The following is a 22,891-nucleotide window of genomic DNA, read 5'->3' as shown; positions in this document are numbered from 1 at the left end:
TTTAAGTTATACAGTCATAAACTCACATATACGTATACACAGAAGAAGGTTCATGTTGTGTGTCAAGCTTGTATTAAGCATTATGCAATAGACAGTATTTTTTACCGAGTAAGAAAAGCTGTCTTTTGTGGAATAAATAGCACAAATACACAACCGGGTACTTAGGCCGGTCTGATCCAGTAGCACAGAACTGTCTCTGGAGAACTATATTTGAGAACAAATGTAAACTTCTGTTCATTGCTCGACAGCCAAATAGGTTACAACACACTTCTGGGACAGGCAGTGCTCGCAGAGTCTCACGAGGCCCACATTGTACGTATACATCTGGGGACGACTGTGGAGGGATTTCAGTTTAAATACGTAGTTGGCCTCCATTTCAGCCACCTAATCACAGGCTGATTAAAGATCAGAATGCTGAGAAAACGCAATGAGCTTCAATTAACGAGGTGATGGGATAGAAAACAAGCTGTGCCCCTGGTGCCAAGAAACCAAGATTGAGAGGCTGTGTGTGCTGTAGAGCGACATGTTTGGCCATGGACACCTCTCGTCCTTAGAGCGCTTACACATCCTGTGTGGAGAATGCCAGAGTCCCATCTGGGATTATTTTGAGCTAAATGGTGTGAATTCGCATTACTGCTCAGTCTAGTTCATTCATACAGCATGAGACCATAATACATTTAAATATATCAGCCCTGGATGAAAACTAAACTCAAATAAAAACTTGCACAAATAAAATTAAACTGACTGGACATTACTGGAAATTGCCATTTCATCAGTGCCAAACAGAAAGCAATGCAATGTTCCTATACACAGAGGAGCAGAAAGGGAGAAGTAGGTTGAGACTTGAAGCTTGGACAAACATTCCAACAGTCACCTTTGCTTTGCTCCGTCCATACTTCTGATCGATATAAAACAACCATGTCATTTTGAAGTACACCGGCAAATAACCTCTCCGTCACTTTGTTTACTGTGGATGTGAGACAAGATGCAGAGAGCAGACAGAGTGATGGATGGAGCGAGGACTTGTTAACAAGCAACAATATTTTTCAAAAGCAATTAGCATCAAGCTTCTTTTCTGGACCATGGCAAACTGTGTTTATGTGCTGAATCCCAAAGCATTTGGTGATTAATTATAGGGTTGACAACGTTTTGTGTTGTGTTTGATTTCTTTAAGTGGTCACAGCACTTCCATCCCCAACTTTTTGTAAAGCAATATGTAGTATTTAAAAGCAAAGTTTGGCTCGATTGTAACTGTGCGTGTAACATAAAAAAATATAGTAAAAACTTTATTATCGTAAAAAAGTGTTTACGTGGCATAGTCTCTGCCCTCTGTGCTTCTTCCTGTCAGAATTCACACAGCTCAGGATCGGTGGTGTAGAGAGCAGATCCCTGCCAACACGTATCGCTGAGCAGAGCAGAGCAGTGCTCATCAAAACCTGCAGCAACATACAGTACATACCACTGCAGGAGGATTTGATCACCACGGGAACCAGAGGAGGAAGAGGCTGAGGTGGTAAAGTCGCACAATGAGCAGCAGCAGCAGCAGCAGCGTGGCAGGACCACTGAGTGACAGAGCAGCTGATGGCTTAAATGAAGAGCTGACAGCTTCAATGAACTGCCTGGCATTAAGTGCTGGAAGTAATTAGAGCTAATTAGGATCAGCTGATGGCTAGCTGATGCGGCGTGCATTAACTGGTGTTTTCCCGCCCGATATCGTGCCTGAGCAGAGCTGCGTCTGTAAACACATCATGTATTTTCTCATATTTCACACATTGTCTGGTTCATTGATCATTTTTACTTCAGCAGCTCCTCAGAGCCGCCACCAGGGGGCTCCACGTTGGGAAGCTCATTGGTTGATGTCACCTGACAACAGCCGGCGCAAGAATCTAACACGCTGCTCAGTCTTCATGAGAGAAAAAAAACATCAAATCTTCAAACCCTCTTGCATTTATTTATCAGCCCTGACAACACCTGCACCTGTGGCTCAGACCTGGCAACACACACGCATAACAACAACAACCAGAGCACAGCACAGCCCCCCCCCCCCCCTTCACCCCCCAACCCATTCCACGGGTGAATGTTCAATGTACGATAATGAATGTAGGAAAAACTGCAGCCAGGAGACTCATCTCAAGAAAATGAAATGTCGTAAAGGTCATACTCATTAGGTGTAGAAAAAAACAAGGTAGCTGGAAGAAAAACAAAAAGTGAATGGTTGGATGTAACAAAGAGATTTCTTCTTTCTTCAACATGACAACCGGATACATGTGTTCACACACTGGAGCTGCAGAGTGCCGCCTTTTTGGATATAGCAAGGACCTCTCGAGGTTTGAGTGTCTCTCTCACAGTCAACCCCCGAAGCACTTGTTATCGAGCGACGAGAAGTTCTCATTCGTACCCAAACTGAACCGGGCTGGGCACTGACAACCTCGAGTGTCATGTCTGCCTCTCGAACAATGTGACCGCGGGGACCTGGAGGAGTGTGCTGAAAATGACAGATTTAGTGATGCAGTGATGGTCCGATTTGTCTCTGAGGTGAGAGAGTTGAGAATATATTACAATAAAAAAAAAAAAGAAAAACTAGAAATACTGCTTCGTGGCTGTGTGTCTTCGCTGCTCGGACTAGCTTCAGGTTACATCGTCTTTGTCCAGGTTCATATAAAATATTTACGTGACATTTTGTCATATTTGCTGTGTGTGTCTTCAGTAATCGCCATTAAGTGTTTTCTGGGTGTGTGTCCTGTGTGAACTTAGGCCTTTGCTGCATGTCATCCCCTACACCCCCTGATTTTGTGTCTCTCGTCTCTAGAATATTATAGGTTAAGAAAAAGCCCTGCAAAACGTCTGTAATAAAAATATTTTCCGAGGTTACCATGACATTGACTTTTGACAACCAAATCCCAGTGTGTTTGTCCTCAGGTCCAAGTCGACATTTGTGCGAAATCTAAAGAAATTTCCCCACAGTAATACAGAGATATTATGCTTACAGGTTTTGCGAGGTCATCATCACCCCCTTGACCTTTATTCCTTAAAGGGATAGTTCAACATTTTGGCAAATTGGCCCATTGCCATAATCGCTATAGTTTTAGGAGTAGGTTCGTTACCTTTAATTGTCGGTGCAAGCTATTTTTTAGAGCAGCGGAGCAGAGCCGCGAGCTGCTCAGAGCTACGCTACGGAGGCTCATGGGATTTCTTGGTTTCCCTCATCAGACTCATCAAATACACAATCCAACAACTCCAAAACGCTCTGGTGGACAAGTTGTGACCTGCACACTCACCACGCTATGAGATAATAAAGTAAGGAGGAGGAGTCTCTGCATTTGCCTCGAAAACAACTCCGTCTCGTAACGTTCTGTTATTATCTCATAGCGTGGTGAATGTGCAGGTCACAACTTGTCCACAAGAGTGTTTGATTGTGTATTTGATAAGAGAAACCAAGAAATCCCATGAGCCTCCGTAGCATAGCTCTGAGCAGCTCACGGCTCTGCTCCGCCGTTCTAAAAATAGCTTGCACTGACAAATAAAGGTAACGAACCTACTCCTAAAACTATGGCAATGGGCCAATTTGCCAAAATGTTGAACTATTCCTATAAGATCTTGAATGTTTGTGCCAAGTTGTAGAATGTTCAATCGAGGCATTACTAAGATATCTTGTCCACAAGGACGGCCAGACAACCTGACAACAACAACAAGCCTGAAGCTCTGACCATCGGCGGCACAGCGGCTGTGGGAATTTCTTGTTGCTCTCAAACGAAACAGAAAATTTGGAATTCAAATTAATTAATGTAAACTGTAACTTTTATTTACATCGGTCACACTTTTTCAGCATATACCATAGTTTGAAAAGCCAACACGTCTTTGTCCACAAGCTGGGACTAATTAATTAAAGCAGTCAAGACGTGCACATATCTCAGTGTCAGTTTTCCCAGAGTTTATAATTATTAGCCTCAGGACATGATTATGCCGGCTCAAGGAATTATTGAGAGGGAGCTGCAGTAAATGTAAGGCGCATGGTAACTGTAGAGAGCGTGAAAATTTTCCATTCATTCTACCACCTCTGCCTGGCCACATATTTTAAAAGGTGAGGTGAAGGTGAGACCTGAATAAAATGTGATATGTCATGCTTTCTGCTAGTCATAGTTTGAAAGGTGCAGATTCTCAGAGACTGAGGTTACACATGAAACAAACAGAGGATGAGGTTAACAATGTTCATCTTACACAGCAGGAGGCATTGGGGGTATATACAAAGCCCTTTAACTTTAGTAATGCTTGATTTACTTTTGCTTTATATCAAAAGAAGAGGAAAAAAAAGGAAAGAAGCCGCAGTCAGACACCCAACTCGGTCTCTGTTCATGGCTCACAGGCTTCTTGGCAGAACTGGCCGCCACCTCTTTCCCCCTCTCTCTTTGCCCACAGGGGTTCACAGCAAATCAAGTTTATTAAAGCCTCTAATTACAATTACAGCCTCACAGGGCTTCACTATAAAACAATAAGTGAAAATGATAAATGAAAATGGCACGCCCCAACCCTGGACCCTCAGTGAGACGAGGGGGAAACCCTCTCAACAAAAACTCAATTAAGAGCTAAGATGAAAGAAAGCGTGGGAGTGGACGACGTCACAGAAGATGCTACCCTTCATAGAAAGATGTGCAAAGTGCTGAACCTGCATAAGAAAATTATTCATAACCTTGGTGTTGCACAATTGGTGACCATTGTTTTATTGATAGATACAATATGCATGCACAGTGCTGTACTGAAAACAATCTATTTTCAAAGGAGAGTTTCATCATCATGTGTTCAAGGTCTTACATGACGCCACATTTAATTGTTTTAAAGACAAATGAAGCTACAACAGAATAGAAGTTTCCAAAAACAATAAAGATGGGTTGTTATAAATGGCAGGAAACTGAATTATAAGACCTATCTTTAAAAAAAAATAAAGAAAAAAGAACAAACTCTTGCATGGGTTAAGTCCAACACAAACAGTTGAATTAAAGTAACCTGAAGGTTCAGGTTTAATATGAGCTGGGATAATAATTTAAATATCAGAGGGCTTTGCTCGTGGCTATTACTCATGAATGTTAAGTGTTTATTTGGTTTGCCATTCGCTGCAGTCATCTGTCTGGTGTACTGACTTTCACTATATTTTAGAGCCAGTTTAAACTTAATTGCGACAAGTTCAAAGTGGCCTTTGGAACTATAAACCAAATGTGAGCAACATGTGCTCTACCAACACGTTTACAGACAGTCGACTCCATTCAGAAAGCTGAAAGCTGCCTGACTGGCCACTTGTATTGGTTTTGTCTAATTTTACCACCTGCAATGTGATCGATCTTGTAGGCTATAGCTGAGAACCGGGTCAGAGACTGCTGCTCACATAAACGCTCAGACAAACACACCTGGGACTTGGCACAGTGCTCGCTCAGTCTTGTACCATTTGCTGCTGCATGAGCACGGGTTAGAGGTGACATTACATGCCTTGCACAAGGGCACCTTGAGCACGTTTTGAGTTGATGTCTCATCTTTCTCTTTCGCTGCCCAGATTTGTTCCTTTATTTTTTTTTTACCCAGCTCATCCCTCTGATTAGACCACCCCACCCCAAGGTCACAGAGTGGAAAAGATCTGCTCCCATTTCCTACTACTGCTGCAATGACTCAGATGAGATTGCTATATCACTGTCAATGGCAGCTCACAGGCTCGGCTTCTCTGACAGTCGTGGTTGGACCCTGGGCACCTGCGTCAGTGCTGCTCAAACCGCGGAGCCCGCTGAATAAGTGGGCCCACTCACCGCTGCTCCACGCCTGGAAGGCTGTTGTGCAATAACACACAAGGAGCGAGCGAGAGAGAGGGAGAGATGGAGAGGAGGGGGGGTATGGAGGGTGGTAGTGGTTGTGATTGTGGTGGTGGTGGGGGTTAAAAAAAAAAAAAAAAAAAGTCCCTTCCAGCTGTCGGGAGCATCAGTGACAAGCTGCTCGGTTAACAGAGAGCCCTCCCGCAAACGTCCACCGCATGTCCATGTGGGCACTGATCCGCGTGACAGATCACCGCCTCTGAAACCAGCCCTACGGGTCCAGGGTTTGCCCCTCCTGGCCAGCGCCAATCTGAGATGGGTATAAGGAGGGGGCGGGAAGGTTAGTTTGAAGAGGGCAGAGCTTTGCGAGAGGACGCCGATTTCCCTATTATTTCACCGCTGGAGAAAAAAGAAGAAAGAGAGAAAAAAAGAAAAGAAAACAGAAAGAAAACCCAAACCCAGTTGGACAATAAGAGCAGAGGGAGAAATCAGCCGGACCAAACGACACAACCTCATTAACTCCAAGGAAAGAGACAGTCGGGAAAGAGAGAGAGAGAAAGAGAGAGAAGGAAACAATCCGGAGCTGAAGCCTCGTTGCTGCTGGTGAGATTATTATTGTTCCTCTAAATGCCTGTCATTACCTACGGTGTGTTTCATGTAACGTGATTTGTTGGGTTTAGCACATGTCGCTGTCAGGATAATAGCCGGAGATGGTTGCAAATGTGCTTAACAGCAATGTTTCATTCACATGCAACAACTGCTGTTTGTGTATGTACCGCAGTATAATTGATGGTTTAACAGGTCTCCTCTTGCATGCTGAAGTGGATGCGGCGCTGCGTGTAGCCAGCCAGCCCTCTATGATGATACACGTTTCACCTGGGAATTAAGTAGTATTGTTTGGTCTGTGAACGCAACAAATGTGTGTTGTTCAGTTGTTTTGTTCTTCTTTTTCTTTTTGTTTGTGCGATAATTTCTTTATTTGGTGTGGGGAATGCAGTTGCGGCGATGGCGGTGGTGTTAAATGGTTTTCTTCAGCTTGACTTCTCTGGACAGTCGGATGGTAACAACACAATAATGCGACACAGCAGCTCTGACGATTAGCCTTAACTGTTACTTTACGTTAATGGGCAATTACACATAAAGAAAGAAAAAAAAAGAAAGAGAAAGAGAGAAAAAAGAAAACGACAACGACAGTGCGCGTGACGTTTCCGTGAATGATTCAAATTTGAATCTGCACTGTTCAACTCCACGCCTCGCGCTCTGACCCAGCCAGCGCGTGCAGGAGACCCATACAGTTGTTAAAAAAAGAAAAAAAAAAGCAACCGCAACCTGTGACAACACTGTTGAGCAGAGGCTAACTTAACCTTGGAGTAAACCCCCACGCCCCCTTCACAGAGAAGGGTCTAGCATCTGTCTGCACCCCCCAACACCACCCCCACCTCTCACAACAACACTGCCAGTACAATTAATAGCGATGCCATGTTTGATTAACTAATAACCACAGAGGAGAGAGGAGGGGGGGAAAAGAGAGAGAAAAGACATCCCATGTGGCCACACGTTTTAATTTAAGGGAATAGTTTTCTCTTAATAATTTAAACTCAATATAGTTGTGTGTAAAAAGGAGACAGCCTCATTAAAACATTGTCTGCCTTCTCTCATCTCTCTGTTTCTATTGGTCACTCTCTCTCTCTCTCTCTCTCTCTCTCTCTCTCTCTCTCTCATGTTTAGTATATCATATGTCAGTGGGCACATATGCTTCTCACCATGCCCCACCGCAATGATGTTTTCTATAAGATCAAAACACAGCCTCTTAAATAAATAACAAACCTTCATGTTACATGTCACCCACTGCTGGAGCACATGCACATGCAAACTCTGCTGCCAGAAAAAAAAGAATCATGTGGAATTGGGTCAACGCAGGAGACGCACTCTCACAATTACTGTTGCGTTGGTTGTTGTTGTTTGTGTTGTTTGTTGTTAGCTGCCATGAGAAGAAACGGTGTCAAGCACATGGAGGCAACAAATGGTTTCCACCATGGAGAAGGATTGGATAGAGTCCCTGACTGAGTGTCCATGCTTGTGGAGCTGATTGTGATTGTGGTTATTGGTGGCACTCATCCGAATTAGATGTTTATCGCAAACAATCCCTGCACATTTTAGCTGAGGAGTGTTGTGTGTGCACAGCTTGAGGAGTAAAGACTCCACAGCCAAATATTTCAGATCAGAGGAAAAAAAAAAAATGATGTTGCATTAATTTTAGCTTCATCTTTTCATGCTCCTCAACCCGCCCATGTCAGAGGCCACGCTTTGGTTTTAATTACTGGACATCATCCAGGTCAAGGTTAAAAGATGTCATTCACTCTGAGGAGAATTTCCCGCCCTCTCACTCCGTCTGCCGCTGCCTGCGAGAGTTGCACATTACATATTCACTGTTTTTTTTTTCTTTAAACCACACCTCTTATTTGATGTAATGCACAGTCATCTGTAGCTCTAGTGTGCAGCCTTTTATTTTTTTCTCCCCCTTCCTCTGCAATCTCTCAGTCTGCACGCTTACAGGCCTCATAATGCGATGACTCTCTGGACTCATGAGTGTGACCACAAGTAAATGACTTTTCTCAGCCAGTTTCTTCATCTGCTGAGACATACGGAGCAGAGAGGCCCCCGTCTCACACAGTAAATAGCTTGCACGGTGGCGGAAGAGAAGCAAACTCAGATTTATTGTCCAGAAGGGAACGTGTCAGGGGGAGCAGATTTGGTTGAAGGAGAAGGTGTTATCTCTTCCGAGTGTTGCAGGATAGATATGCTGTGCTTCTGTGACTTAGCGAACCTGATACATCTGAAGTGGCGTGAAGAGAGGAGCTGTTTGTAATTGCTATTCTCTGGGTTTTGCATGCAAATGCGCTCAAATAAAACGTGTTGCAAAGATAGAGGCAGATTGTTGCAGGGATTAGCATTTCTATATTGTTCCTCAAGGCACAGTAAGGCGCGGTGCAGTAAAATGGAAAGAATCTCAAATTATTACAAAATAAATGAGGGTAATGTCTCCCTAAGTGTTAGGGGAAAGCACTATTTGCCTTTTTTTTTTGCAGGAGGCAAATATCCCGCCCATAAATTAATGTTAATTTTTACAACATGTATTGGAAATGAGTCAGTAAGAGAGGTAATAGGGTTACCCTCCACCACAGTTTCTCACACACACATTGTCCTACAAAGAAGCTTGTTTTAGAGATGCCAATGTGTACTGAGATCAGCCACACAGCTTAAGTGGAGATGGGACTGAGGCACAAAGCTACTGGCTGATGATGATAGTGATAACAACTGACAGGAGGTAATCACGAGAGCCCTCTAAGTATGTTGAAGCCTAAACCATGATTGTGTCAGTCATGACCAAGAAGCTTTGGCTCCATGGGGGCAAAGATGATGCAAAGAGGAACACAGCAGGACAATGATAAGGCCATGTTGGGTTAATACACACACACAGATGCAGAAACACACAACAAAACATAATTTATAGTGAAGGAATTAAATATTTTAAGGTTGTTGAGTACTTTTGCATTACTTATATACAGTATTTCAACATATTCACTGCTTCCAAGAAATGTACTTCCCATCATTTATCATCAGTCATGGAGAGCTCCCATCATTTCCCCATTTACGTGCAGGAGAGGAGTGAGATTAATCACAGAAGCTCCACTCGCGTAGGAATAATGTTTCCTCCAGACGCCCACTGATTTATGATAATTTCTGTGATTGTCACTGGTCTAAATCCTGTACAAATTCTCTGCCATATGTGTAATTTGTTGCATAAAAACTCCACAGAGCAGTGCTACTGATCCTGGCAGAGTCGGAGGAGTTCTGACAACAATGATCTCATGTGAATGCGCATAAGCGGCGTTTCATTTTTATTTTCAACAGGAACATTATGAGCGGAGCGAATCATCGACTATTGTTTAATGAAAGACTGCTGGAGCTCGTCGTTACCTCGTTCAAAGTAGCGCTGTCAGATCATCACCAAGATGTGGTTTCCAAGTATATTTTTGTATGTAGCTGTACTTGCCAAGTCATTCTTTTCTGTTGGGGTTGAGCGATCGCAACGATGACGAGAGGAATTTTAATGAGAGCAACATTTTTGCACAATTTAGCACACTTGACTCCATTGTCACCACAGATGTTCACCTCTTGTTTCTTACAATCTGTTTGTATGACATAGTGAAGAGGAGAGGAGGAAATGACTGTGACAGAACCGTCTCCTAAGAAACTAAAAGAGCAAGAAATCTCAGATCCCGACAGGCGTTGGAGCCACAATCAAATCTGCATGTTTGAATTGTTGGAATAAAACGTCATAATTCCTCCCCAAAACTGTATGTCTGTCAGACTTGACTGTGACCTTTGAGGTGACAGGTTAGTTAGATGTGATGGCCAAAATCTCTCTAGTGCCAGACTCTTCCATGAGCCTTTAAGCTGTATATCAGGATGGGCTGTATTTGAAAGGCTGTATTTCCTGAGAAACTCCAAAAATGTCTGCAGTTCTGTTACACACACTGAAGACGTGGAACAATGATGGCCAAAGATAAATGTTTTATTTAAAACTGTAAAACCTTTTTAAAGTGCTATTTGTCCAGTGAAGAATTGACCCAGCTGTGCATTCATTTGATCGACTGGCAGTGAAAAGGAATTAAAGCATTAAATATTGGACTTTTGATTGAAGCTGGCAGAGGGCTAAGAGGAGTTTTTAGGCTTTTCAAGTCAGAGACAGTGAGCCGGTCAGATTTTGTACCTGATCCAGATAAATTGAGAAACATAGCTTGAAGGTTACTGGCAAAGACAGTGAGTGCAGATTTGATGAATCAAGGTGCATGAGACAATCCAGTCAAGTGTGGCTCCATAACCTCCTGTAATCGCCGACCTGAGGCCAAATGCATAAAACTCGGTGCAGTCAGACTGTGCAGTCTCAAGACTGTGCTTTGCCATTACTTTCATGAGAAGAAAAATTCACATTATTTTACCGTATTCCCATTATAAAGTCCCGTTTACTCTGAACTTAGTTTATTGGGACTAGAGACATGTTAATGAGGCGGCTTCAGACAGACATCTAACATTGTGATTGGTAAATATTAAAATAATGTGTTCGTTTATAGAATGACTCACAACAAATAAAAATGATATTAAATTATTCCAAAGGAAACACTGAGCAGACAAACACAATTATTATCCTTTTATGAATTGGAAACATTGGTTTTGCTTCGTGAACAGCAAAACTTGTAATGATGACAATCAATTGGAGCTCCAGGAGGTTGGTGAAACCAATGTGTGAGGTGAGGACATTCTCGCCACACACTGTGTTTATAAATACCAAATTATATGAGAGATATAAGAAAAACATAGTTTTTCCGTTTGCATCATTTATACATTAGGCCCCCTGGTGTATTTGGCTAAAGATGTGATGGAGTGTTTATTGAGAACAAGTGGCGCTAGCTGGTTTCTGGTTCGAGGGCAGAAAGAAACTTTAATTGTCCAATGAATCATTAAATGGAGTAAATTGTATGTGTCACAGTGGTTATATCATTTTTACTGCATCGACTGGAAAACTGCAAAAAGTGGAGATACTGTAATAATAATAATATATCCAATGTGAGGTGTAGCAGAGCACATGTTTTTGTGGTTATCTTGCAACAGCTTGGTGCTCACTGCACACCATTTCATCAAGGAAAACAATGAACATTATGTGTGTGCATGTGTGCATTTGCGCGTGTATGTGTTCCTGCTTTGCCAGTATGCAATGAATCTTTTCAAAATTCAATTGCAGTTTTGACATGTTCCCTCTAGAGTGGGCATCTGCTCCCATCACGGTGCAAAATCATAAAAGGCAAAATAATCAACATGCGAGAGCAAGGAAAGAATCAAAACCTGCCAGGGCGCCCTCACAGAGACACAGCCTCTTGGGTCTGTGTTGTTTTCAGATTTGGCTTCATATTATCCAAATGCAAAAAAAATATGCGTGTATGCAAATGACCTGAGACATTTTTATCTAACTGCCAAGGCACTGGCCTTTAAGATGGCAAAAAATGATTTTTAAGTCGTGTTGTTTTTTTCTTGCAAAAATGCCAAACACAAGTCCCAGTTTCTCATTTGTTAGAATTTACTGCTTTTAGTTTCCATTGTGTTACAATCAATTGAATATATTCAGTTCAGACAAAAGACTAAATTATTTTAATTAGGACAGATATTTTCTGACATTTTAAAAACTAAGCAGTTAATCAAATGAACAATCGGCAGATAAATCAATAATAACAATAATTGTTTGTTGCAGCCCCTGTGGGCAGTAAAAGAGTAATTTCCTGCTTCAGCAGTAGGAGGTTTTGTGTTTTGAGCCATGTTGAGAAGACATACAGTATTCAAACCTTAATGTAATTCAAAGTACATTTGTGCACAGGAATCAGCAGCTCTTGCCGTCATAACTAAGCTCAGCACTGAGTCCACGGTGCCAATGTGTGTAGTGTTTGGCCACCTTCATGCTGCCTCAGCCTCCTCTGTATTGCACCAGGTACAGCATGGAGAAATTTCTTTCACAGAGATTATTTTACATCACCATTGCACTGCCATGCTTAAACACGGTGTAGGTGTGATGATGGCTGTTGAAATGTATCTTCTAAATGCACAAGGGGATTTTACAGTTTAAATCACAGCATAAATTGTTCCTGTCAAGAACAATAACTATCAGATTGCTGGCACTTGCCACAGGAAATCTGTTAGTCAAGGTTATAATGACTGACTAACCTAAATGCCTCAATAAACAGAGGGAGTCGTGGGGATAACAAATGCAAAACACTGAGATCAGACAAGGCAGCAGGGATGCAAGGAAAACAAACATCAAAGATGATAAAAAGATCTTAATTGCGAAGCCACTACACTGGAGGCTCGTTCCTGAGCCCTGACAGCAACAGCATGGCCACCTTTAGTCTTTAACCTTGACACACAAACTGTCGGCAGGCTCCTGTGTGAGGATTTCAGGCTGGTCACAGGAATCTTAAGGAGGCTGTGTCACTTGAAGACTAGAAACATTAGCGACTCGAAAAAAAATCAATGCTAAAACAATGAGAAGTGAGAAGATGCCAAAAGCAGGAAAGATGCGATTCTCCTGCTGCAGAGTCTCTGAACACACCACAGCAGTACGCCAGAGACTCTCTATGAGCACTTTAAAAGGCTATAGAGTTATCATTATCAGATCATTTTTTGATCAGCCATAAAATATTCACCACTAACTGAGGCAGTAACAGGGCTAACATGTTTTTAAGTTGTCTGACCCCACAAGCTCTTTTTATCAAGAGACACAGCTGCTTTATGACATTTGATAGACCATAAAAGTGCACTGTAGACGTATTATACCTCCACAAAATATCAGCCATACATCTAAGGTTTTTACCTGGCTGGTACCAGCCTGCCAGAAAAGCTTTTATTAACGTTATACTGCATCCTGCATTAAAATACACTCCACAGACACCAGCTGCAGTCTCTAATGCAGTAAAACACCTGTTTTAAGACCTTAACAGCAGCTCCAGCCCATACCTATGAATACTGATTCAATCTTTGAGTAATCGTATAATGGCATACTCATTTGTCCTTGGTCCTTAGAAGATGATGGTCTCTAAAAGCTCCAAAAGCTGATCTTTATATGAAACCGTTACCCTGTATTTTGATGTGAACAAATGTAAAAAGCAAAGCAAACAGTCAAATAGTCTGATAAAAGGCACAAAGAGGATGACAGTATCTCCAATCAGCAGGCCCTAATGTCACTGAGCCGGACAGTCACACTGCAGGTTCGCCTTGATGCATATCCATGAACATCACGAACACACAAGGGGACAGCTCTGTCAGACTCTTGACACCCACCTTGAACAAGTCTGACTTCATGCCAAGAATGTGAACACAGTTCTCTGTGAGGACACGATAACTTGCAGCAGCGACTCTGTCCCCCCTGTGAAACCTGTCACAGGTTACCTTGGAGAACATGGCCTTTTCCAGCTCTGCTTCCCCATGCAGGGCCAGGCAGGGATTCGATGATGTTTGAAATGATATTTTACATTCATGATGTTGTGACTGATGCTCATGTCTTGATTTCAATTGTCTAAGTAACTATATTTCAGCCTTGATAGGTAGGTAGGTGTTAGTATTAATTATTAGTTTTATTCTCTCTTCATTAGTCTAACTACAGACTATGTTAAAGGGACGATGAGGAGTTTCGGAAAGCGAGGTGTTTTCACACTACATTTCCCATGAGTCTGCGCGCGCATGGTGAAATTCTTGGACCGGCGCAAGACGGACGAAATGAAAGCATTTGCCAAGAATGTTTTCATTAATCAAGAACGAAAGTCGGATGTTCGAAGACGATCAGATACCGTCGTAGTTCCAACCATAAACGATGCCAACTAGCGATCTGGCGGCGTTATTCCCATGACCCGCTGGGCAGCGTCCGGGAAACTGAAACTAGGAAATGCTGGGCGAGTCGACCACTAAATAATAATATCAAAATAACTATAAAGACAAAACGATATATTTATCGAAAATGGACCCATTAACAAGTGTGGGTAATGTAGATTCATCCACATGAATATGAGACTCTTTTATAACCAAAAGCAAACTCCTCTGGGTTTTTTTAACTTTTTCCTCATCACTGGTTGAATATTTCTAATCATGCTCAGGTGCCCACCTCCAGCTACTTGTGCTTGCTCACTGCTGGGGTGCACATAACTTTTTTAGTGAGCTACTCAGATGAATAGCAGGAAATAGTGTTTGGTACTCACCCCATATGGAGCGTACCTGCGTACCAGTTAAGTGCACCCCTGCTTACTGTATAAGCCACTTTCCAGGTGGTAGCTATGTCTGTGTCTATTTAGAGCCGTCTGTTCAACCCCCTAATCTCTTTACAATCAACCTCTGGCTGTTTCTGGTCAGTTGTTTCCCACTCTACCCATCACTGGCTGACTACAGCTTTTACTGCAATGTTTGTATTATATAAGTGGCTTTCAGATAGGAGGCATTTGCAAGGAGGTCTGACCCTAACCCATTTTAATCATTAATTATCTATCACTGTTTACAGTCCCATATTTGAAGGTGTTGGACGTATATGGATGACACAGATGTTTTGTTTACTGAGATCTCTTGTCAAGTTTTTCACGTTCCTAGTACTATGTAATGGCCTTATAAAAATTCAGGCCCCAGTGGAATACAAAGCTTAATTATCATATAAAAGCAAATTCAAATGTGTGTGTATTTTTCTATCTAAATATTATCTCTTCCTGTTTTCATGGGCTCACTCCCATTTCCAGTGCAACAGAGTTAGATTTTTACCTACAAGGCATACACATACTGTAAACTGGAACAAGCCAGCATTGTGTGTTTAGTGTTGTGTATCGAGTAAGGGTCAGGGTTTTTGAGAAGTAACTTTGCCAGTTTTTCAATTATGGATGAGAAAAGAAAAGAAAAGAGAGAGAGAGAAGGGGAAAAAAAGCAGGACAGGCTTAGCGAATACAAACTCCATGGAAGCTATTGTTGGAGTTGTTACTGGCCTTGAAGTCTCATCAAAGAAAGTGCATGAAAATAAACTGTTTGTACCCGAGCGACACAACAGATCAAACTGGGTATCTATGGTGATACAGGCCAATAATTAACAGAAGAACAAAACTATGAGTCAGTTCATTTCAATTCCATCAGAGTATTGACCCACAATTTCCTGATCACTGATTGTTATTCACTCCGTGTATGTCTGTCCCCAGGGAAGCAGGAGCATGAGATTGCTTTTTCCAATATTTGAAAAAAATAAGTGCTAACTGTTATGGGAGAGGAGGAGGAGGGCGCTCTGTTCAAAATAACTGATAAGTTATAATAAGCTTTTGTGTTTATCAGGAGCCACACAGATCAAAGTATACAGTATGTGCTTACTTTTAAAACTCTCCCCACAGATACAACTGGCTGTCAGGGACCATAGTGCAAAGTAGCTCAACTTTTTACACTGCCCGTCCAAAAAAAAAAGAAGTCACCACTTGGATTTAACTAAGCTAATACAGTAGGTAAGAGCCGCCCATTGGATAATCACTGCATGGATGATTATGTTTCAGCTATGTTTCAACTTATCTAATTCTAACTAGGGATGTACATGATTAACCGTTTAACCGTTAACCGATAACAAGAACTTTGACCGATTAATACTATCGGTTATTTATTTATTTTATTAGCTCCTATGTCGTCAACTCATGGGGGCGTGTCGACACGTGCAGAGTTCACGTGCCTTCAGTCATATTTCCCAGCAAAAAGTTATACAGGAGGACTGACAGTATGTGCAGCAGCAGCCCCAGTGAAGGAAGGTCAGACAATAAATGTAGCCTACATGGACATAGACGTGAATCACCTGTAACTACTGCGCTGAAAAAAAAAAAAAAAGAGGACGAGAACGTCGCTGCTCTCCAGCCTGTTCACCTGCAGCTCTCCTGCAGCTCCACAGAGAAGCTGTCAGAGGAGCTCTGCTGTTCCTTCAGTCTGGTGTTTGGCTGCACTTTATAAAAACAGTTCTACATTGGACGATCTAACCTCCATATGAGCGCGATCAGCTGAGACAAAGCGCACTGATCAGCTGTCGCGGCACACGTGTGTATTTAACGGCAAAAAAAAAAAAAAATTGGAGCGATACTTTTTTTTTTTTTTTTTTGGCCGTGCGTGCGAAGTGTCTTAATCTTATCGGTTAATAATCGGTTAACGAGCGTCGGTTATCGGTCAGAAAAAAAATTCTAAATGTGCATCCCTAATTCTAACTGTTGCAGTCTCATTTCTTAAACAACAATGTCGGAAGAAGAGATGTGAAGAGACGTGACTACGAGGAGTTTAGGAAAGCAAAGTGTTTTCACACTACATTTCCCATGAGCCTCCGCACGCACAGTGAAATTCTTGGACGGGTGCAAGACGGACAAAAGCGAAAGCATTTGACAAGAATGTTTTCATTAATCAAGAATGAAAGTCAGAGGTTCGAAGACGATCAGATACCGTCGTAGGTCCGACCATAAACAATGCCAACTAGCTTTATTCCCATGATCCACCGGGCAGCGTCCGGGAAACCAAAACTAGGAAATGCTGGGCGAGTCGACCACTAAATAATGATATCAAAATAACTATAAAGACAAAACGATATATATTTATCGAAAATGTACCCATTAACAAGTGTGGGTAACGTAGATTCATCCACATTAATATGAGACTCTTTTATAACCAAAAGCAAACTTCTCAGGTCTCTTTAATCTGTTTCAGAAGGGTCAAATTATTGGCATCAAGCAAATAAAACATCTAAGGAGATTGCTGAGACTACTAAAATTGGGTTAAGAACTGTTCAATGCATTATTAAAAACAGGAAGTGGGGATAGTGGGGAACCATCACCTTCAAGGAAGAGATGTGGTCCAATCAATGTGACAACAGAGTCCAGACCTTAACCCCAATGAGAATCTTTGAAAAATTAATGCAACTCTGGACAGAAATAAATGTTGTGACATTGCAGAAGCTTATTGAAATGATGCCACAGCAAATGCACGCTGTAATCAAAGCTAAAGGCGGTCCAACGAAATGTTAATGTGTGACTTTCTTTTGGACAGGCAGTGTATTTTACTTTAACGTGTCATTTTGGATACTGTCGCTCTTCAGACCTTCTCAAAGCCAACACAGTGTGGCGTATTGGTTAAGCATGTCTGTAATTGTGCCTTCGGTTCGATAAGTAAGTTGTCTGATGCTGTTGGTAACAGAAATGGATTCACAGCTCAATGAGCTTTGTTAAACTAGTTTGTCACTCGTCCTACAGATCTATTATTAAGATTGAAGTGGAGGCTGAATGATGTAAGATAGCAGAGCCAGCAGTGATGATGAGTGTAGTAAGGTCTAATCACTGCTGTGATGTAATGATGTAATATCAAGCCCTCTGGAGATGTCATATTCATTGGCTAAATTCAGTTATCACTTTTAATTAGCTCATATATACGGAAAAATTCAAGCCAACATATTTTAGGCCTCCGCTGTGGTTCAGAAGCATGTTACATGTGCATCTGTTTCTGATGGTTATATCAAACCCAATACTGCATACTATTCAAGTGTACTTTGCCATAGTCACATTTACCAGTCTGATTGTACCAGAAACAAATGACAGTCTGTAACTTATAGTGAGAGAAATATTCAGCATGGTGTGTTTATTTGTAGATTACAGGAGTGCTGGAACTTATCAGCTCTACACTCCATCCAGAGTGGCATGAACAATCCTTAACTGAGTCTTGCTCACCACAGCTGCAGTCAGTCACACACTTGTTGTCATTGTGTTCATCACAGCCTCTCCCCCAACCAGCAAACTCCACCAGAGTGATAACTTGCTGCACCAGCAGTCAGAGCTGCTTTGATCACCAGAATCACTCTCACCACAGTCTGTCACCCTCTGCAGCAGCCCACACGGAGAATACAGAATTACGCTCATCTCAGATACTCAGTCACACTTGCCACAAGTTGGGATGATGCAGCCGGAGCCCAAGCATCCAGCTGCACGAGCTGCTGTTCGCCACGATCCGCCATAGGTGTAGCCAGAGTTGCACTCAACCCTTGCTGCGTTCAGCATCGTTCTCGCCAGAGACGTGCTTACCTCAGCCACAATCAGTCATGCTCACTGGAGTGCTACACTGCCTGAGCAGCTGGCACTGTACGCTACATGAGACCAAGCAGCCATAGTTGGAGTCACACTTGCCAGAGGCACCCTCGCAGCTGCCATCATTCACACTAAGTGGGATCTTACTGGCCACACAAAAAGCCCCAGTAAACATCTCATCCACAGCAGGAACCCAAAGCTGATCACGGCCCTATTCAAAGTCACACTCGCCTCATCCCACTGGAGGGAAGGTGATTATTATCTAGACGGAGGACAGGTAACTGAGAATGATGGAGGACACCAGAAAAAGCCATGAATGTATTTATGTGCATATGTTTTGTGCACCGTACCAACATCCATGGATCAAATTTCAATACGTCTTCTATCCATCTGTGTGGTATAATAAGAAGGTAATGAAACTTGATGTGTGGTGCTGGATTTATGGGATTCACATTTGCAGCGTAAGGCCTTTTTTTTTTTGATGCACACTATCTGCTCTTGAGATAAGATTAAACATTTCTTGCAAGCCTAATGTATTTCAGGCCAGAACACCATCAGTAATATCCTTCTGTGTCGGGAAAATGGGTGGCCAACTCTCGCCTATGGCATTCACGCCGACATATCTGGCTGCATAACGATAAGGTTAAAACACGAATTGTCAATTCAATATTCAGTCAAATGACAGTATTTGTTCACTAGAGACATCTATGGTAACATCTATGACACTAAATCACAGTCTTAAAATATCAGATTATTCTGAGTCACATTTCAATGCAAATATTTGAATTCATTCCAACTTTAAAACAGATTACATATTTCTGCAAATGTTCAACAGAAATAAAGAAGGACAGAATTTCATTTTATTTTTTTATATTAAATGAGCTTTTTTATTAACTTTTGTTGAGAATGTGCTGCCCCCCGGTGTGTCTGTCACATATTTAACAGCTGAGCATATTTTTCATAAAACTGCTCAAACAAAACACTGAAAAAAGATGATACTGTCAGATCTTTTTTGTCTGTAATGTTAGCAACATTACCCTGTCTCATGCAATATTAACACTGATCTTTATTGTAGTAAAAGATCATGTTTCCTTTGAAACTGGACTCATAAAGATGCACCTTATATCCGTGTGATTATACACTACACATCCTTGAATCCTTACTGTATTAGACGAGATAGAAAAAACAAGAAAACATTCAACACAATTTCCACCTAAGTGGCAAAGACAAGCCCATAGAGCTTCAAGGTGAAACACAGTGTGGATGTTTGATTTATGGTTTAAATTATTCTGCTGGGCCAGTCCAGTGCGTGTGCTGAACTCTGCCGCTCTTTGTATGGCTATTACCAGAGAGTGAAACCTTGCATTCCAATTACAGTTAGGCTATATAGCTGTCATTTATGTTAGTAATGACTATAGCTTCTCCTTCCACTGAATTACCAGCCTGCCCATGAATATTTTGCCTGTTAGTGTGATCGATAGCTACTGATCAAGCCACTTCAGAGACGCACTCTTAAGTTGGATAGATTCGGCCACATTGCATAAAGACCCACTTGACTCTTTGAAAGAAATATATATAAATAAACAGGGTGTAAAATGTAAACTAATTGTGTTTGGCATGTTCTAAATTGATTTTCTAATGTGTGTACCAATCTTTATCAACGTTTACCTTGAGGGAAATGCCAATATGTGATGACCCATGACCCTGAGGGGGGCATCCATCAGGTCTAGCTTTGATGACTCAACGAAAGGATTCAGGCCATTGTCAGCTCCACAGTACTGTCACTTTACTTTTACTCTGGCATTAACAATTTAACTGCTTGTACACTGCAGCGCATGGCAGGCTGCTCTAAAGCACTTATATAACAGGGCTAGGTGTTTGCAGCCTTGCTGAAGATACAGATTCTGGAAATTTTTAAAGCGAAGAGGGATTTAACAGAAAAGTCAACTTGCCAAAGTGATGGCAATTCGTCCTGGGGGAATATGAATGTCTGGACCAAATGTCATGGGAATACATCTAATAGTTGTTGAGACACTTCACTCAAAACCAGAAATGCCAGCCCCATGGTGGCCCTGTAGGAGATGTTAGAAGATCACCAGACTCATTAGGGTTTATCATTATGGGGACCAGGAATGTCAATGCAGGATCTACAGCCAGGCTTTACCTTTTGTCTTTCACACCAATCAATCCAATTACTAATGAAATATTTCTATCTGGTCCACAGTGGCAGCCTCCTATGTCTGAGACTGCACTGCTAGCAGTTCAAATGAGGCGCAGTACAGAGCAACTGTGAATAAATGTTGGGAGAACACCTGACATGTTCATGCACAGGCCGTCTTTGTAACAGTAGTGATGGGAAGTGATGTGTGGAGCATTTGATTGATGGAAATGACATGAAAGTCCCATTGGAGAATAAACAGCCCATCTCATGTTCTTGCACTGGTTCGTCTTTACTCTAAGTGACACCACAAGACTCCAAAGATAAGATTGGGTTAGACAGATGTTTGCACTGTGCCCTCTGCACGTTTCTTAAACCTGTTTCTCTGATGACTTTGGAGGACTGTCAGTCAGTCTTGTGAATGGACTGCCGCACTGAAATATTAATGCCGTTACATTTTTCAGACTCCCTTTATGACCTGGATCAGTTTGATTCAAGTCAGGGTGGACTTAGTTAATGGACTGGGTTAATGGACCACCAATTAAATGGTTTTGGAGATTCATTTTTCCTGAGTGGCACAATGAAACACAAGTTGGTTTTGGTGGCAATGACTAATGATTTGTACTGTGCTACTCGACAGGCAGTCAGTGTCATTCAGCCCTTGACCAATTAGTGAGGCCCACCCATTGGATATACAAAGGAACATGAACGTTATCCTCTAATGCTCCTATACAGTACATTAAATTAATGGTTCATTAGCATTAGATGGATTTCCGAGAAGTTTGGAGAAGCAGTTGGGAAAAGTATTTTTGCATACTGCCTGAAAACTACAATATGACATGGTGGGTTCATCTCATTAACAAAACTAGACAGTGTGAAAGTTTAAATAGCCGAGGCGCCGTTGCTTCTGGCCTCGTCTTGAGATGTCTTGTTAGCAATATGCTTTATTGGATCCTAAACATAAAAAACGAACAGGAATGTACAAAGTGATTCCTTGTTCATAATTTACTGCTCCCTGGCCCGAGGCCAGTCTTCCTTTGGGAGACAAATTTGATGGAGTGGTGACTCGGCGAGTCGGCGTCTCATGTAGTGGACGACAGTTTGTTTGTAGTCCGGTGATGATATATTTTCTCTCAATAAATGACTTTACAGATAATTAGTCAGAACATAAAGTCACTGTGAGATTTAAATGATTTATTATGATAATTTTGACGATGCTTGTTAGCACATTCCTTCTTTATTTTGGGTTCTAAAGACAGATTGTAATTTAAAATGCATTTTGGTGAAAGTTTCAAGAGTTCCCATTTCAGTTTTCTTGTGGCCAATTCAAAGCTCATTTTGTGCATTTGATTTGTACTCATTTTAAACAGATTATTCCTCAGAAATGTATGTCAAAGTCTCAAACTCATGCTGAGTTTAACTTTAATATTCAAACGCTTAAGCTTCATGGGGCCAGTCCACCCTCGTGGCCTAGAGCAACCCATCAGACACTGGTGAGACGGCTGAAATGGTTTAGAAAATGAATCAAGTGAACAATCAGCAGGTTAATCATAAAACAATTAACGGCATGCAAACAAGTGGAACATGCTGTTACCCATGAATAATGCAGACACCCTCAGGGCCAATTAGTGGGGTGCATCATCACTTCAAATGTGATTTCTCAGGTTTCCACCAGCCTGATTTTGACAAAGGCTGGAGGGATAATGTAGTTCTGCACAGGGTCCACTGTGACTCGGCTCTGTGAGGCTTTCAATATTCTCATTGTTCATTTTCAACTGCAGGTTCCCTGAGTACTGTGTTATCTCACACCTGGTCTGCCTTCTTTATGAGTGTCTACTGTATGTCATTTCCTTCCTGCTGCCATTTATCCACAGCACAGTATTGTATGCTGTATTCTATTGCATGTTTTGCCATGCCACACTCATTTGTATTCCCATAGCATCCTCACAGCAGTAGGTTACTATGCTGACCCGCAATATCATTCCCTGCACACAGCCAAGCTGAGTCAACGTCACTGTGAACCGATTGGCTGAACACGTGTGACCATGGCAAGGACTAGAGAGGAGAAGCATTTTTCAAAGCATCAGTCTGTTCAAGCTTCAATTATTTTTCCGTGGCTTCTGTATCCCCGCTCTAATGATACGACTCTCACTTCTTCTCTTTCCTTCCCTTCGCTGTGTCTGTGATGATTACCTGTTAATGTGAAATTGCATACATCACTCTTCAAGAATGTTTTTTTATGCAAGCAGGTGCAGAACTGTTAACAGACACAGATGTTT

At 41.9% G+C, this 22,891-nt stretch overlaps 1 protein-coding gene across 1 annotated transcript in view; it reads left to right on the top strand.

Moving 5' to 3' along the window:
* Window positions 1–6,284: 6,284 nt before the first annotated feature.
* gabra3 (gamma-aminobutyric acid type A receptor subunit alpha3) overlaps window positions 6,285–22,891 on the top strand; it is a gene marked incomplete at its 3' end in the record, with an annotated part of 84,955 nt that continues 68,348 nt past the window's right edge. Inside the window, exon 1 of the mRNA XM_083986602.1 lies at window positions 6,285–6,395. The remainder of the gene's footprint in view (window positions 6,396–22,891) is intronic.

Source organism: Trachurus trachurus, assembly GCF_905171665.1.
Source record: "Trachurus trachurus genome assembly, chromosome: 14".
NCBI lineage: Eukaryota > Metazoa > Chordata > Actinopteri > Carangiformes > Carangidae > Trachurus > Trachurus trachurus.
Note: the sequence above shows the minus strand (reverse complement) of the source record. Positions and strands in the feature narration are given on the sequence as shown.